Below are 14,076 nucleotides of genomic sequence, written 5' to 3'. Positions count from 1 at the left end.
GCTTGAACCCGGGAGGCAGAGGTTGCAGTGAGCCGAAATCGTGCTACTGCACTCTAGCCTGGGCAACAGAGCAAGACTCCATCTCAAAAAAAAAAAAAAAAAAAAAGAACGTGGGCTCAACTTCTCAGGAAGACAGTTATCAAGGGCATCTTCTCCCATGAGTCATGTTGGGTTTAAGTATTATAGAAGCAAAATGGATCCTGGAGGTTAGGTTTTAGTAAGGAGGCCCTGGATTAACTTCCTCAAGGCTTATCATCATTATTATTTCCTGTCACTGTCAATAGAGCACTGCTCATTGTCCCTCACTCCCTGCCGTCCCCTTACACCTTCCTTGGCCTTACAATGCCCCTTCTCTCACTACTGAAACACTGCACAGTCTCCACAGCCTAAGGGATGGGGGAGCCACGGCTTCCTAAGGATAATATTATGAGAACCCAACACAAACCAGGCTCACCGTGTCTCCTGGGCTCCATTTTGTTCAACTCATAATATTCAGATGTTATATCGTTTCTCTTTCCAAACTCCAATGGCATTTCCTAGTAACTTTGCTTTTGAAATGAAAATGCAGGTAGCAGAGCAAAGTATCAAATTAATGACTTTTATCTCAAAACCTGTGTTTTTGGTAACAAGAGGAGCAGACTCAGAGAAAGATCAGGTTATGAACTCTCTGTGACATCTCACTCACTGTCTTACCCTGAAACCTTTTTTTTTTCCTGCAGAGTAGGTCTTAAGGTAAGGTGCTGTGTGTGTGTGTGTGTGTGTGTGTGTGTGTGCACGCGCACGCCCCTCTCTGGAATTTTAATGTACAATCTTTATGTCATTACTAGCTGAGATCATATGGAGTCAGCCCTCATTTCAGAGTTTTAGATCCTGGTCACTAAGGTGGGGTAGGTGAGGCTTCATATCTTCCCGGGTTTCAGAGCACACCTGTCTCCCTCCCAGCCTGAGTCAGGGGATAGAAGAGACTGCAGCAGCACATCTCACCCCAAGACATCATGCCCAGCTCCCAAGCCCCTCCCACATCCCTTCCCACTCTGAACTCATGGCCTGCAGAGCTCCTGAATGGGCCCACACTATCTGAGAGGGGCCAGAAGGCTTTGGAGTGACACAGTTTGTCTGCCTTCCTCTCAGCATGACTGACAGCACCTGAACCATGAATGCAGAGACAGAATGAACGGTGGCCCTTCTCCAAGCCCTTGGTCCTCCTTTTACTCATACTCTTTGCCTTCCAGCCTGGGGATCAGGAAATATTTTTTATTTATTCATTTATTTATATATTTTTTCCAAGACAGAGTCTCACCGTGTTTCCCAGGCTGGAGTGCGGTGGCGTGATCTTGGCTAACTGCAACTTCTACCTCCCAGGTTCAAGCAATTCTCCCTGCCTCAGCTTCATGAGTAGCTGGGATTATAGGCAATTGCCGCCAAGCCCAGCTAATTTTTGTATTTTTTAGTAGAGATGGGGTTTCGCCATGTTTGTCAGGCTGGTCTCGAACTCCTGACCTCAGGTGATCTGCTTACCTCAGCCTCCCAAAGTGCTGGGATTGCAGGCGTGAGCCACGGTGCCCAGCCAAAAGGTTATTTTTGACCTAATCAGAGAAACCAAAGATTTCTGCACATATGCTCTGCCTTTAAAGATCCTCCCGCTTAGTCCTCATCCCTGACAGTGCAGAAAGCTTCGAGAAACACAGGGGCCTTTGCTGCATGTCAGGAGCTGGCCGAAGGGCACTAAGAGTGAAGGGGCCATGGTCGACTGAGCTTCTCCCAAAAACCCTGTTTAGCAGAGGAGGAAGTGGGACAAGTGACCTCTAGAAGTTATGAAATCCATCCCCCTACCTTCTGGCAGCCCTGACAATTAATAAACAGTTCCCTCTCCGAGATGATTTCCATTGGAATTAGAACCTGGAATTTCCTCAAATTGTAGTAGACAATTTGAATTCCTGAACCTGGAATTTCCTCAAATCATCTTGGAGAGGGCCTTTAAAGATTACAAATTAGAAATGAATTGTTTGACATTCTCCTCAGTTTTTTTTGGATGATGCATGGGACTCCAGAATTCTCTGCCCAAATATCCCCAAGCTTGTCTCCAAACCCAGTGCTGATCTTTTCAAGGTTAGTTCTTCTAAGGGTGACCCAGATGCTGGTGTGTACAACCCAACCTTAAGGGATCAACAAAGAGTGAGTATTACGAGGAAGTTGGATATATAGGCTGAGAAGTCCATATGGGAATGCAAGAGATCTATGCTGATGCAAGAAGGGCTGGAGACAGGAGTGGGAAGAAAAAAGGATGCAGGATGAGGGCCAAAGCTGGGGGCTGGCTCTTCCCATGCCACCATGTTCCAGCAAGAGATTCTGACATCCAAGAATTTAAAATTCCAACCTGGACTTACAGGTTGTTCTGAAAGTATTTTTGACAAGGTAGGAGGACAGAACATATTGTATTGAATGATTTGTGAGCTTTACTTACAACTTTAAAATATTTAGACATCTGGTTTTTAGGCCTCCATTTGCACTCTTGTCAAGGCCTACAATACCCCATGACCTACCCTGCTACCTTCTGGGAGAGAAACCTTCACAGTCCAAATGGCTCAGAGCATGGTCCAGCTGAAACCACATGCTGTACCGCCTCACATCTGTCCCACTCTGCCCTATTTTGTCCCCTAAGAGTGGTTAGATCTTACAGGGCACATCCTATGACCATGTGTTTTGCACAAGCCCTATACTAGTTTTCTGGTCTGTACTGAGGGCATTAAATCAAATATAAGAGTTTTGCCCAACTTTCAGGGACCATTAAACTTAATGCAATTGAATTATGGGCCTTGAAGCCTTGCCTGAAAAAGATGAGGTGGTTGGGCCGGGTGCGGTGTTTCACGCCTGCAATCCCAGCACTTTGGGAAGCCGAGGTGGGTGAACCACCTGAGGTCAGGAGTTTGAGACCAGCCTGGCCAACATGGCAAAACCCTGTCTCTACTAAAAGTACAAAAAAATTAGCCAGGCATTATGACACATGACTGTAGTCCCAGCCGCTTGGGAGGCTGAGGTGGGAGAATCACTTGAACCCAAGAGGCAGAGGTTGCAGTGAGCCGAGATGGCGCCACTGCACTCCAGCCTGGGCGACAGAGTGAGACTCCATCTCAAAAAAAAAAAAAAAAAAAAAAAAAAAAAAAAAAAAAAAAAAGAGGTGGTTGAAATTTGGCTGACAATCCAACTTTCTTTTATTTTTTCCATGTCAGATGGGTAATGGGCCGACATCGTAACAAGGTCTGAGGGAGGCCCACCAGTCTCTCACACACAAGCATGAAACCACAGTCATCACACTTATGAACTACAAAAGGATCACTGACTCTCTTTTTAAGGAGTGGCACACACCAGTGAAGGGAAGAAGGGAGCAATGTCAGGCTCAAGGGGCCACTTGAGGCAGTTTGGGGAAGAAGAAGGGCAGGCAGCAGCTGCTGAGAGGGACTTGGAGGGATGAGCAGAAGTGTTTGCAGGTATCCTTAGGGAAATTTTACCATATGTTATGAGCAGCTTGCCTCACTTTCCCAAAGATAAGTCAGTAAATGCTACCTTACTCAAGATGGCTGATAGAGTTGGATTTGTTCATTTGTTTTGGAAGAGGATGACCAGGGGATGGAAGCAAGTGCCGAGTCTGGCCCAAAGCTGATCTTGGGGTGACAACAGGAGCTGCAGAAGGGCCCACGTGCACTCAGGCTAACTAATTAAATGGAATGTTGGACACCCATTTCTCTTTCTCCAGATCTGACCATGTAAAGGCTTCAAAGTAGTGCCAAAGTGTCTGAAAATGAAACAGGGGCAGCAGCAGCGGCAGGCTCACTCAGGCCTTCCTGGAGGATGAACTAAGAGACAGGTGAGCTGCATGCCTGGCCTTGCTCTACCAAAGCCTGTTTTTAGATATCTGCTTTGGTTGTTTTTGTTCTCTGTTTTTACAATAAAAGGAATTTGTGTTTATTCAACAAAATTTGAGGTAGGCCAGGCAAGGTGGCTTATGCCTGTAATCCCAGCATTTTGGGAGGCCGAGGTGGGAGGATAACTTGAGCCCAGGAGTTCAGGACCAGCCTGGGCAACATAGCAAGACACTGCTTCAAGACTCTACCTCTTTTTTTTTTTGATACAGAGTCTTGCTCTGTCACCCAGGCTGGAGTGCGGTGGCATGATCTGGGCTCACTGCAACCTCTGCCTCCTGGGTTCAAGTGATTCTTCTGCCTCAGCCTCCTGAGTAGCTGGGATTACAGGCACCCGCTACCACGCCCAGCTAATTTTTTTTGTATTTTTAGTAGAGATGAGGTTTCACCATGTTGGCCAGGCTGGTCTCCAACTCCTGACCTCAGGTGATCTGCTCGTCTTGGCCTTCCAAGTGCTGGGATTACATAGGTGAGCCAACGTGCCCAGCCTTATTATTTTTTTAAAAATGAGAAATGTAGAAAAAGTTAAAAGCAAAAATAAAAATCTCTCTAGTGTTACCATCTGGTATAACCAGGTAAATATTCATCATATTTCCCTCAAGGCTTTTCTTCCTCTCTACATAGATAGGGTGTGTGTGTGTGTGTGTGTGTGTGTGTGTGTGTGTGTCAGGGAGAGTAAAAGATAGATATTTTAACATAACTGGATCCTCTTCCTTTTAGCACTGTTTTCAAGGCAGCAGGGTTAATGTGATCTTAAAGTACTAAGATGAGTCATCTTAGAATTATTGAGCAACTTCATGAGATTTGGTAAAAACAAGGTTGACTTTCCTTCATCTTGTCATTAGGAATTACCTACTCTAATATCCAGCTGCTTTTCTCATGGTCCATGCTCAGCAAGAAGGATAGCAAGATTCAAATCAGAGATGTAAAAGTAAGGAATATAACTAAGGCACTCGCTATTGACTTGAAGACTTAAACAGATTTTTACACCTGAGTCTTTTAGTCACAATAGTCCCACTTTGCACTAAGGTTAAAGAGGTAAAAAATCAAGTTAAAGTCAAAGAGTTCAAGAATCAAGTTGAAAGTCAGGGCATGGTGACTCATGCCTGCAATCCCAGCACTTTGGGAGGCCAAAGCTGCAGATTGCTTGAGCCCCAGGAGTTCAAGACCAGCCTGGGCAACATAGTGAGACCCTATCTCTACAAAAAAAAAAAAAAATTAGCAGGTCATGGTGGCACACACCTGCAGCCCCAGCTACTTGGGGGGCTGGGGCAGGAGGATCACTTGAGCCTGGCTGTTCGAGGCTGCAGTGAGCTGTGTTCGTGCCACTGCATTCCAGCCTGGGTGACAAAGTGAGACCCTGTCTCAAAAAAAAGAATCAAGTTGAGACCAGGTGCCGTGGCACATGCCTGTGGTCCCAGCTACTCAAGAGGCTGAGGTGGGAGGATCACCTGAGCCCAGGGTTCAAGGCCAGCCTGGGAAACATAGCAAGACTCAGTCTCTAATTAAAAAAAATCAAGTTGAATCATTTGAATCTTCTGGTAAATCCTGTTCTAAACTATATTAGGACTTGATTTTTGTGGTGTAAGTAACTTTGCATTTACTTGGGGATTTTGCTCAAAGATAAATAAGAGATGAGACAGCTCTCCCATATTTGAGGATGGCATATCAGCAGTATATAAGGAGCAACATAAATTACCTTTTATAATTGAGCAGAGACTGGGAAACCAAACTCATTTTGTCAGAGTCCCAAAGAGACAAAAGTGAAATCTCAGCTCTTTTTTTCTTAGTGAGTTTGAAAAACTGTCCTGGGAAGAAACATTTCAGTCAATTTAATAATAAGCCTTCATACCCCTAGGCTTTTGCTTATGCTAATCCTTTGTTTTGTTTTGTTCTGTCACCCAGGCTGGAGTGCACTGGTGCGATCTCGGTTCACTGCAACCTCCGCCTCCCAGGCTCAAGTGATTACAGGCACGTGCCACCACGCCCAGCTAATTTTTTGTATTTTTAGTAGAGACGGGGTTGAGCCATGTTGGCCATGCTGGTCTCCAACTCCTGACCTCAGGTGATCCACCCGCCTCAGCCTCCCAAAGTGCTGGGATTACAGGCATGAGCCATCGCACCCTGCCACTGCTTATGTGAATCCTAAAACCTAGAAGGTCCCACCCTGCCAGCGGCATTCACACCAGAGTAAGTAACTCCATCGTGAGTGAGGGCTAGGAAAATGAGGCTGGGACTTACTGGGCTGCATTCCCATAAAGTTAGGTATTCCTAGCCTCTACATGTTTACAGTTAAGGAATCAGGTTGTAAATGTTTACTAAACAGACCTAGACTTGGGAGTGTCCTGATATCCCAGTATCTTGAGAACAAAAGAATTTCTAATTTTGCTTTAAAGATAATAATATCGATTCTCGCAAAATATAGTAATTAAGAAAATTAATCCTTTATTACAAACCCTTGTAGCAGAGCACACCTCCCCATGATCTTTTTTATCCTGTATATAAACAAGTATTGTACCAAGGGTGGGCGCGTTCCTCCTCTTACTTTCAGGAACTCCCTACTCTGTCTATGGAGTAGCTGTTCTTTCACCACTTACTTGCTTAATAAACTTGCTTTTGCCTTGCACTGTGGATTTGCCCTGAATTCTTTCTTGCATGAGATCCAAGAACCCTCTCTCGGCATCTGGATCGGGACCTCTTTCCTATAGCAATCCTAATCCTCCACCTTTCTATTTTTTGGTTATTTTAATTTTTTGGAGACAGGATGTCACTCTGTCACTCAGGCTTGAGTGCAGTGGCACAATCATGGCTACTGCAGCCTCGACCTCCTAGGCTTAAGTGATCCTCCCACCTCAGCCTCCCGAGTAACTGGGACTATAAGCGCATGCCATTGCACTCTACCATCCGCCTGCTTTGGCCTCCCAAAGTGCTGGGATTACAGGCGTGCACCACCATACCTAGCCTTCTCCACCTTTCTAAATCAATCTTTATAGCCAGACAGACCATAGGCCACCACTCCAAGAAGCCCTCCAAAATCTTTGCCAGCATGATCTTTATTTAGCATTCATATTGTTCTCCTATGTGTAGCAATGTGTTCCGCTTGATAACAATGTTTTAAATGATAAGCAAGATATTTACAATGGTTCAAAAATTGAGCAACATAAAGCATTTCCAGTGTACTGTCTTGTTCCAACCCTTGCCCCCACATCCCACAAACACTTCTGTCAGTTTCTTGTATCTTTTCCAAAGTTTCTTCTTGCAAGCATAAATACAAATCTATTATTTCACCATCTCTATTTTCTTACACAGAAGGTAGCCTGATATACATATAATTTTATAGTTTGCTTTTTTTTTTTTTTTTTTTGAGATGGAATTTGCTCTTTTTGCCCAGGCTGGAGTGCAATGGCACGATCTCGGCTCACGGCAACCTCTGCTTCCCGGGTTCAAGTGATTCTCCTGCCTCAGCCTCCCCAGCAGCTGGGATTACAGGCATGCACCACCATGCCCGGCTAATTTTTGTATTTGTAGTAGAGATGGTGTTTCACCATGTTGGCCAGGCTGATCTCGAACTCCTGACCTCAGGTAATCTGCCCGCCTTGGCTTCCCAAAGTGCTGGGATTACAGGTGTGAGCCAGCATGCCCAGCCACCTTGCTCTTTTCATTTTAACTTATCAATACATCTTGGGAATTTTTCCATATAGGTTTAGAAATAAATTCCTTATTCTGTTTTTAAAGGGTTGTGTTTGCTTGTTTTTGTTTTTTGAGATGGAGTCTCACTCCGTCGCCCAGGCTGGAGCACAGTGGCACGATCTTGGCTCACTGCAACCTCACCTCCCAGGTTCAAGGGATTCTCCCACCTCAGCTTCCCAAGTAGCTGGGACTACAGGCTCATGCCACTGTGACTGGCTAATTTTTGTATTTTTAGTAGAGACAGTCCATGTTGGCCAGGCTGGTCTTCAACTCCTGACAAGTGATCCACCTGCCTCGGCCTCCCAAAGTGCTGGGATTACAGGCATGAGCCATTGTACCTGGCTAAAGGGTTTTAAAACTTAAAGAATCTTATTACAAATTGTCTCCTAATGTTTTTAACCAGTTCTGCTAATGATGGACATTTGCATTGTTTGCAATCTTTTGCTACATCGATATGCCTTGTAGTCATATGTCAGTTTGCATTGTGCATGTACATATCTGGATAAATTTCCAAAAGCAGGAGGGATGGGTCAGATTATATAATTCTGTAATGTTGATAGAGGGAACCAAACTGTTTTCCACAGGAGTTCTAGCTGTTTATACTCTCAGCAAAAATACACAAGAAACCTGTTTCTCGGCTGGGCGCGGTGGCTCACGCTTGTAATCCCAGCACTTTGGGAGGCCGAGGTGGGCGGATCACGAGGTCAGGAGATTGAGACCATGGTGAAATCCCGTCTCTACTAAAAATACAAAAAAAAATTAGCTGGGCGTGGTGGCGGGCGCCTGTAGTCCCAGCTACTCGGAGAGGCTGAGGCAGGAGAATGGCGTGAACCCGGGAGGCGGAGCTTGCAGTGAGCCGAGATCGCGCCACTGCACTCCAGCCTGGGCGACAGAGCGAGACTCCATCTCAAAAAAAAAAAAGAAACCTGTTTCTCCACAGCCGTGCCAAAAGAGAGGAAAAGAGAGAGCACAGATTTAAGAAGTGGTGGCTCAGCCTCAGAAACAAAAGGAAGCTGGGCGCGGTGGCTCACGCCTTTAATCCCAGCACTTTGGGAGGCAGAGGAGGGAGGATTGCTTGGGCCTAGGAGTTCAAGGCCAGCCTGGGAAACATGGCAAGATCCCATCTCTACAAAAAATACAAAAAAAATGGCTGGGCATGATGGCACACACCTGCAGTCCAAGCTCTGCAGGAGGCGGAGGTGGGAGGATCAATTGAGCCCAGGAGGTCAAGGCTGCAGTGAGCCATGTTTGAAACACTGCATTCCACCTTGGGTGGCAAAGTGAGACACTGTCTCAAAAAAAGAAAAAAAGAAAAAGAGAAAAAGAGGACAACTAGATGAAGACTGGAAAGAGCACACGCAGTGTTAGAGCTGACATCTTCCCTGAAGTTCAACCAGCCTCTCCAAGAGATGTCTAGAACCGCTGTTAGCACCAACTGAACATGCCTAACAGAACTAGCTGAAACCAGACCCTGGTCTTGGTTTTTCATTTCCTACCAATGGAACCACCATTTTCTCACATTTAAAACCTTGTAGGAGAGGATGGGGGCAGGTAGACTTTCAGTTTTTACTTCACAAACTCTAAATATTTATGCTTTATTTTATTACAGGAAGCATATATTTCTCATATAATTTTAAACCCATAATAATATACTGCAAAAACTTGAAAGTCCAGTCATTTTTCTTTTAGTTTTTATTTATCCATTCAAACATTTTCTATTGTGTGAGCTATTTGTTTTTATTTCTGCTTTTTTTCTGACAGGTGACTAGAATAGTTTCTAAATAACGTAGCTTTATAGGGAAATTATTTAAAAAACATTAATTTCACTTTTTTTTTTTTTTTTGAGAGAGGTTCTCACTCTGTCACCCAAGCTAGAGTGCAGCGGCAAGATCATAGCTCACTGTAGCCTCCAACTCCTAGGCTCATGTGATCCTCCTGCCTCAGCCTCCTGAGTGGCTGGGACTAAAGATGCACACCACGACACAAAGCTAATTAATTTTTTTTTTTTTTTTTTTTTTTTTTTTTTTGTAGAAACAAGGGTCTCAATGCGTTGCCCAGGCTGGTCTTGAACTCCAGGCTGGTCTTTTTTTTTTTTTTTTTTTTTGACACAGTCTCACTCTGTCACCCAGGCTGGAGTGCATTGGCACGATCTCGGCTCACTGCCAGCTCTGCCCGACCCCCCCACCCCACCCCGGGTTCATGCCATTCTCCTGCCTCAGCCTCCCAAGTAACTGGGACTACAGGCACCCGCCACCATGCCCAGTAGAGACGGGGTTTCACCATGTTAGCCAGGATGGTCTCGATCTCCTGACCTCATGACTCACCCGCATCAGCCTCCCAAAGTGCTGGGATTACAGGCGTGAGCCACTGCACCCGGCCTCTCCAGGCTGGTCTTGAACTCCTTGCTTCAAGCAATTCTCCCACCTCTGCCTCCCAAAATGCTGAGATTACAGGCTAATTTTGCTTCTTTATAAATTACTTCTAAGCATCACCCCCTGCCACCACTCTCACACCCACTTGCAGTTTTTAAACTGAAAAGAAACTAGAATGTTTACATAATTATTATTGGAGCTGGGACACTTTTTTTTTTTTTTTTTTTTTGAGACGGAGTCTCGCTCTGTCGCCCAGGCTGGAGTGCAGTGGCGCGGTCTCGGCTCACTGCAAGCTCCGCCTCCTGGGTTCACGCCATTCTCCTGCCTCAGCCTCCTGACTAGCTGGGACCACAGGCGCCCGCCACCACGCCCAGCTAATTTTTTGTATTTTTAGTAGAGACGGGGTTTCACCGAGTTAACCAGGATGGTCTCGATCTCCTGACCTTGTGATCCACCCGCCTCGGCCTCCCAAAGTGCTGGGATTACAGGCATGAGCCATGGCGCCCAGCCGGAGCTGGGACACTTTTTAAAGGGAATTTATATAGCTAGGATTTGTGACAGTTGTGTGATATTTTTACGTGGTGTCATGCACTTTTCAATTCACTGAGGTCTCTTTTATAATAAAAATGCATATTTATATTTATTTTATATAATTTAGAGCAAAACTGTACTACTTTAAATTATGGAAGCTTATAATTGTCATAGCTGTTTTTAGAATCACATTCTTGGTCCAACATATAATCCATTTGTTACCAAGTCCTTATTGAAGCATTCCTCCTATGGGAAACTGTCATCGACTTTATCATGTTTGGCTCTATTTCGGGATTTCCAGGAATTCAATATAATAAAAGAGAGGGGCCATCTCCTTGTGCCCTTGACCTCTGTGCATTCACCTTTCCACAGATACAGACACTGTATAGAAATGCACCTGAACCATCTTTCCTACTTGGCATCAGGACAATGGGCCAGGCAACAAAGGAACCTTTTGAGCTATCTCTTTGTGGTGCTGCCTGCCAGTCCACAGCTCAGATCCATCTGTGCCACCAACTCTGTCAAACTACAGCATTTACTCAATTACATTCATACTGGGTTCCATTTAGCCTTGTTGCTTTTTCAAAATTAGTGAAATATGGAGAAAATATAAGTGCAAACACTAGTAAAAGGGAGTGTTGTTCTCATAAACATAAAACAATTGAGACAAAGAAGGGAATCATTAGGTGTGGAGAAGGTAGTGAATCTTCAGCCTCAATAATGACAACTCATACTGAGATGTTGCTACGCATCACTCACCATTGCTATTACTTTATAGGATTTAATTCATATTCTTACAACACTATGTGAGAAATAAATGACGAAGGTACTATTATTATCTCTGTTTTTACAGATAAAGAAAACAATTCATGATTTACAGAGGTAAATAGCCTGACCCAAATCTTAAAGCTGTCTATTGGACTTCAGGTGGTCAACTTTGCTCAGCTAGGATGGAGACGCTCAGATTTTAAAAACATCTATGCATGCTGGAATTATAGCTTAAGAGTATGTCTAGGGGACAGCACACAATCAGGAATTTTATACTACATTTTAGATCTCTGAAAATAGAAACCTGTGCTTAAAGCACACAGATTTGTTTTTGAACTTTATGTATCTGACATTGGTGTGTGTTTTGGGAACGTGTTCTATATGAAGGTAGAACTCTCTTGCATTGCTGTACGTTTTGGATGTACATGTAAAGATGTGAATCCTATGAGGACAGGGAACTTGTCTTCTACTTCCCCAGCACCTACAACACTGCTCAGTAAAGGTTTGTTGTGGTGGTGAGTGAAAAGAGCAGTCAGTTGGAAACCATGCTGCCATCACGCTGAACACCAAGAAACACTCTATTTAATCTCCCCAAGTGTTTGTAACAATGTATTGAAAAACATGTCAACTGGCTGAGCGTGGTCCTCATACTTGTGATTCCAGCACTTTGGGAGGCCGAGGAGGGAGGATCGCTTGAGCCTAGGAGTTTGAGACCAGCCTGGGCAATATAGCAAGACCCAGTCCTACAAAAAAAGAAAAAAAAGATTAGCCAGCCATGTTGGTGCCGCCTGTAGTTCTGGTTACTTGGGAGGCAGAGGCAGGAGGATTGCTTGAGATATGTGTTCACACCACTGGATTCCAGCCTGAGCGACAGAGTGAGACCCTGTGTCAAAAAAGAAAAGAAAATAGAAAAATAAATGTCATCTTAAATACACACACACAACACACACATCTATGTGTTTGCACAAATATTTGAGGGCATGTAATAAAAAACACATTTGTAAGTACATGATAATAAAGGAAAAATGATGTCACATCTCAAGTATGTAAACACATTTACAGGCGTAATGATGATAAAGGGGAAATGATGATGATCGTTACAAAGGCCGTACATTTTTTTCTGTTGAAGAGAATGGAATTACCCTCCTGGACTCACTAAGTGTAGAAATGAGGCAGCAGAGAGGCACAGTCAGCAAACTGCTGCATGCCCTAAATTTGGAGTGTCTACCCTGTCTTCCTTCCCCAGAGACCCTGTCCCCATCTGCCATCTCTTCTTAATAGGGCAGTAAGCTTTAGGACATCACTCCTCTCACAGCATTTGCTTGGAATGTGACTGGACAGGCACCTGGTCCCAGCAGAGCCTTCCTTGTCAGTGACCTATGACCTGGGTGGTGTGATTTAAAAGGTTGAGCTGGGTGAGTCAGATTCTTTCTGTTTTTCTCTCCGTCCCTTTCTCCCTAAGGAAATTGAATCAAAAGGCCTAGAGGGCAGTTTCCAATGAGCTGTGGGCAACATTGCAAAAAGGTTGTTGTAGGGCCCAAGTCAGATCATGACAGGCTACAGGCACTTTGCAAGCTGAAATCGGGGAAGAGGAACAACTGTGAGTTAAGTGGGAGAAGCTTCAAGAGACAGACAAGAAAAGAACATCCAACCATGCAGAGATGCACAGCCCTGCCTTCTTTTGTCTTGTTTTTCCTGGGCTCCTGGGCATGTATACCTTAAAAAAAACTTCTTTCTGGCCTGGCGAAGTGGCTCACACCTGTAATCCCAGCACTTTGGGAGGCTGAGGCACTTGGATCACTTGAGGCCAGGAGTTCGAGACCAGCCTGGCCAACATGGCAAAACCCTATCTCTACTAAAAATTTCAAAAATTAGCTAGGTGTGGTGGCACATACCTATGGTCCCAGCTACTCGAGAGGCTGAGGCACGAGAATCGTTTGAACCCGGGAGGCAGAGGTTGCCGTGAGCCAAGGTCGTGCCAGTGCACTCCAGCCTGGGTGACAGAGTGAGACTCTGTCTCAAACAAAAACAAAAATAAAAACAAAAACAAAAAATAAAGCAAAGGCCAGGCATGGTAGCTCACGCCTATAATCCCAGCACTTTGTGAGGCTGCAGCAGCCGGATCACTGGAGGTCAGGAGTTCGAGACCAGCCTGGCCAACATGATGAAACCCTGTCTCTACTAAAAATACAAAAATTAGCCAGGTGTGGTGGTGCGTACCTGTAATCCCAGCTACTCGGGAGGCTGAGGCAGGAGAATTGCTTGAACCTGGGAGGCAGAGGTTGTAGTGAACCGACATCACGCCACTGCACTCCAGCTTGGGCAACCGAGTGAGACTCCATCTCAAAAAAAAAAAAATTATTTTCCTTAAAGTAACCCATGTGCTCTTCTGATCCTTGTTACTAAAAGAGACTAAATTGGAGCAACAGATAACGGGAGGAAAAAAGTCTCTCTTGGCCAGGTGTGGTCGCTCACCTGTAATTACAGCAATTTGGGAGGCTGAAGCAGGAGGACAGCTTGAGGCTGGGAGTTTAAGGCAGCAGTGAGCTGTCATCATGCCATCCTACTCCAGCCTGGGCAACAGAGCAAGATGTCATCTCAAAATAAATAAATAAATGAATGAATAAATAAATAAATGAATAAATAAATAAGTCTCTGCCAGTGGAGGATATAAACTCAAAAAAAAAAAAAAAAAACACAGGAGAACCATTTAAGTACAGCAGTCCAAGACTATGAAAGATAGTGGCAAACAGTCATTTCATCTGATGGTCCCCAAGGACCTTGGTTCGTGCAAT

At 44.7% G+C, this 14,076-nt stretch overlaps 1 pseudogene; it reads right to left on the bottom strand.

Moving 5' to 3' along the window:
- Nucleotides 1-3,224: 3,224 nt before the first annotated feature.
- On the bottom strand, nt 3,225-3,334 carry LOC115835778 (annotated as a pseudogene).
- Between the last annotated feature and the right edge of the window lie 10,742 nt (nt 3,335-14,076).

Source organism: Nomascus leucogenys, chromosome 6 (assembly GCF_006542625.1).
Source record: "Nomascus leucogenys isolate Asia chromosome 6, Asia_NLE_v1, whole genome shotgun sequence".
Classification (NCBI taxonomy): domain Eukaryota; kingdom Metazoa; phylum Chordata; class Mammalia; order Primates; family Hylobatidae; genus Nomascus; species Nomascus leucogenys.
This window is presented reverse-complemented; position numbering and strand designations above follow the sequence as displayed.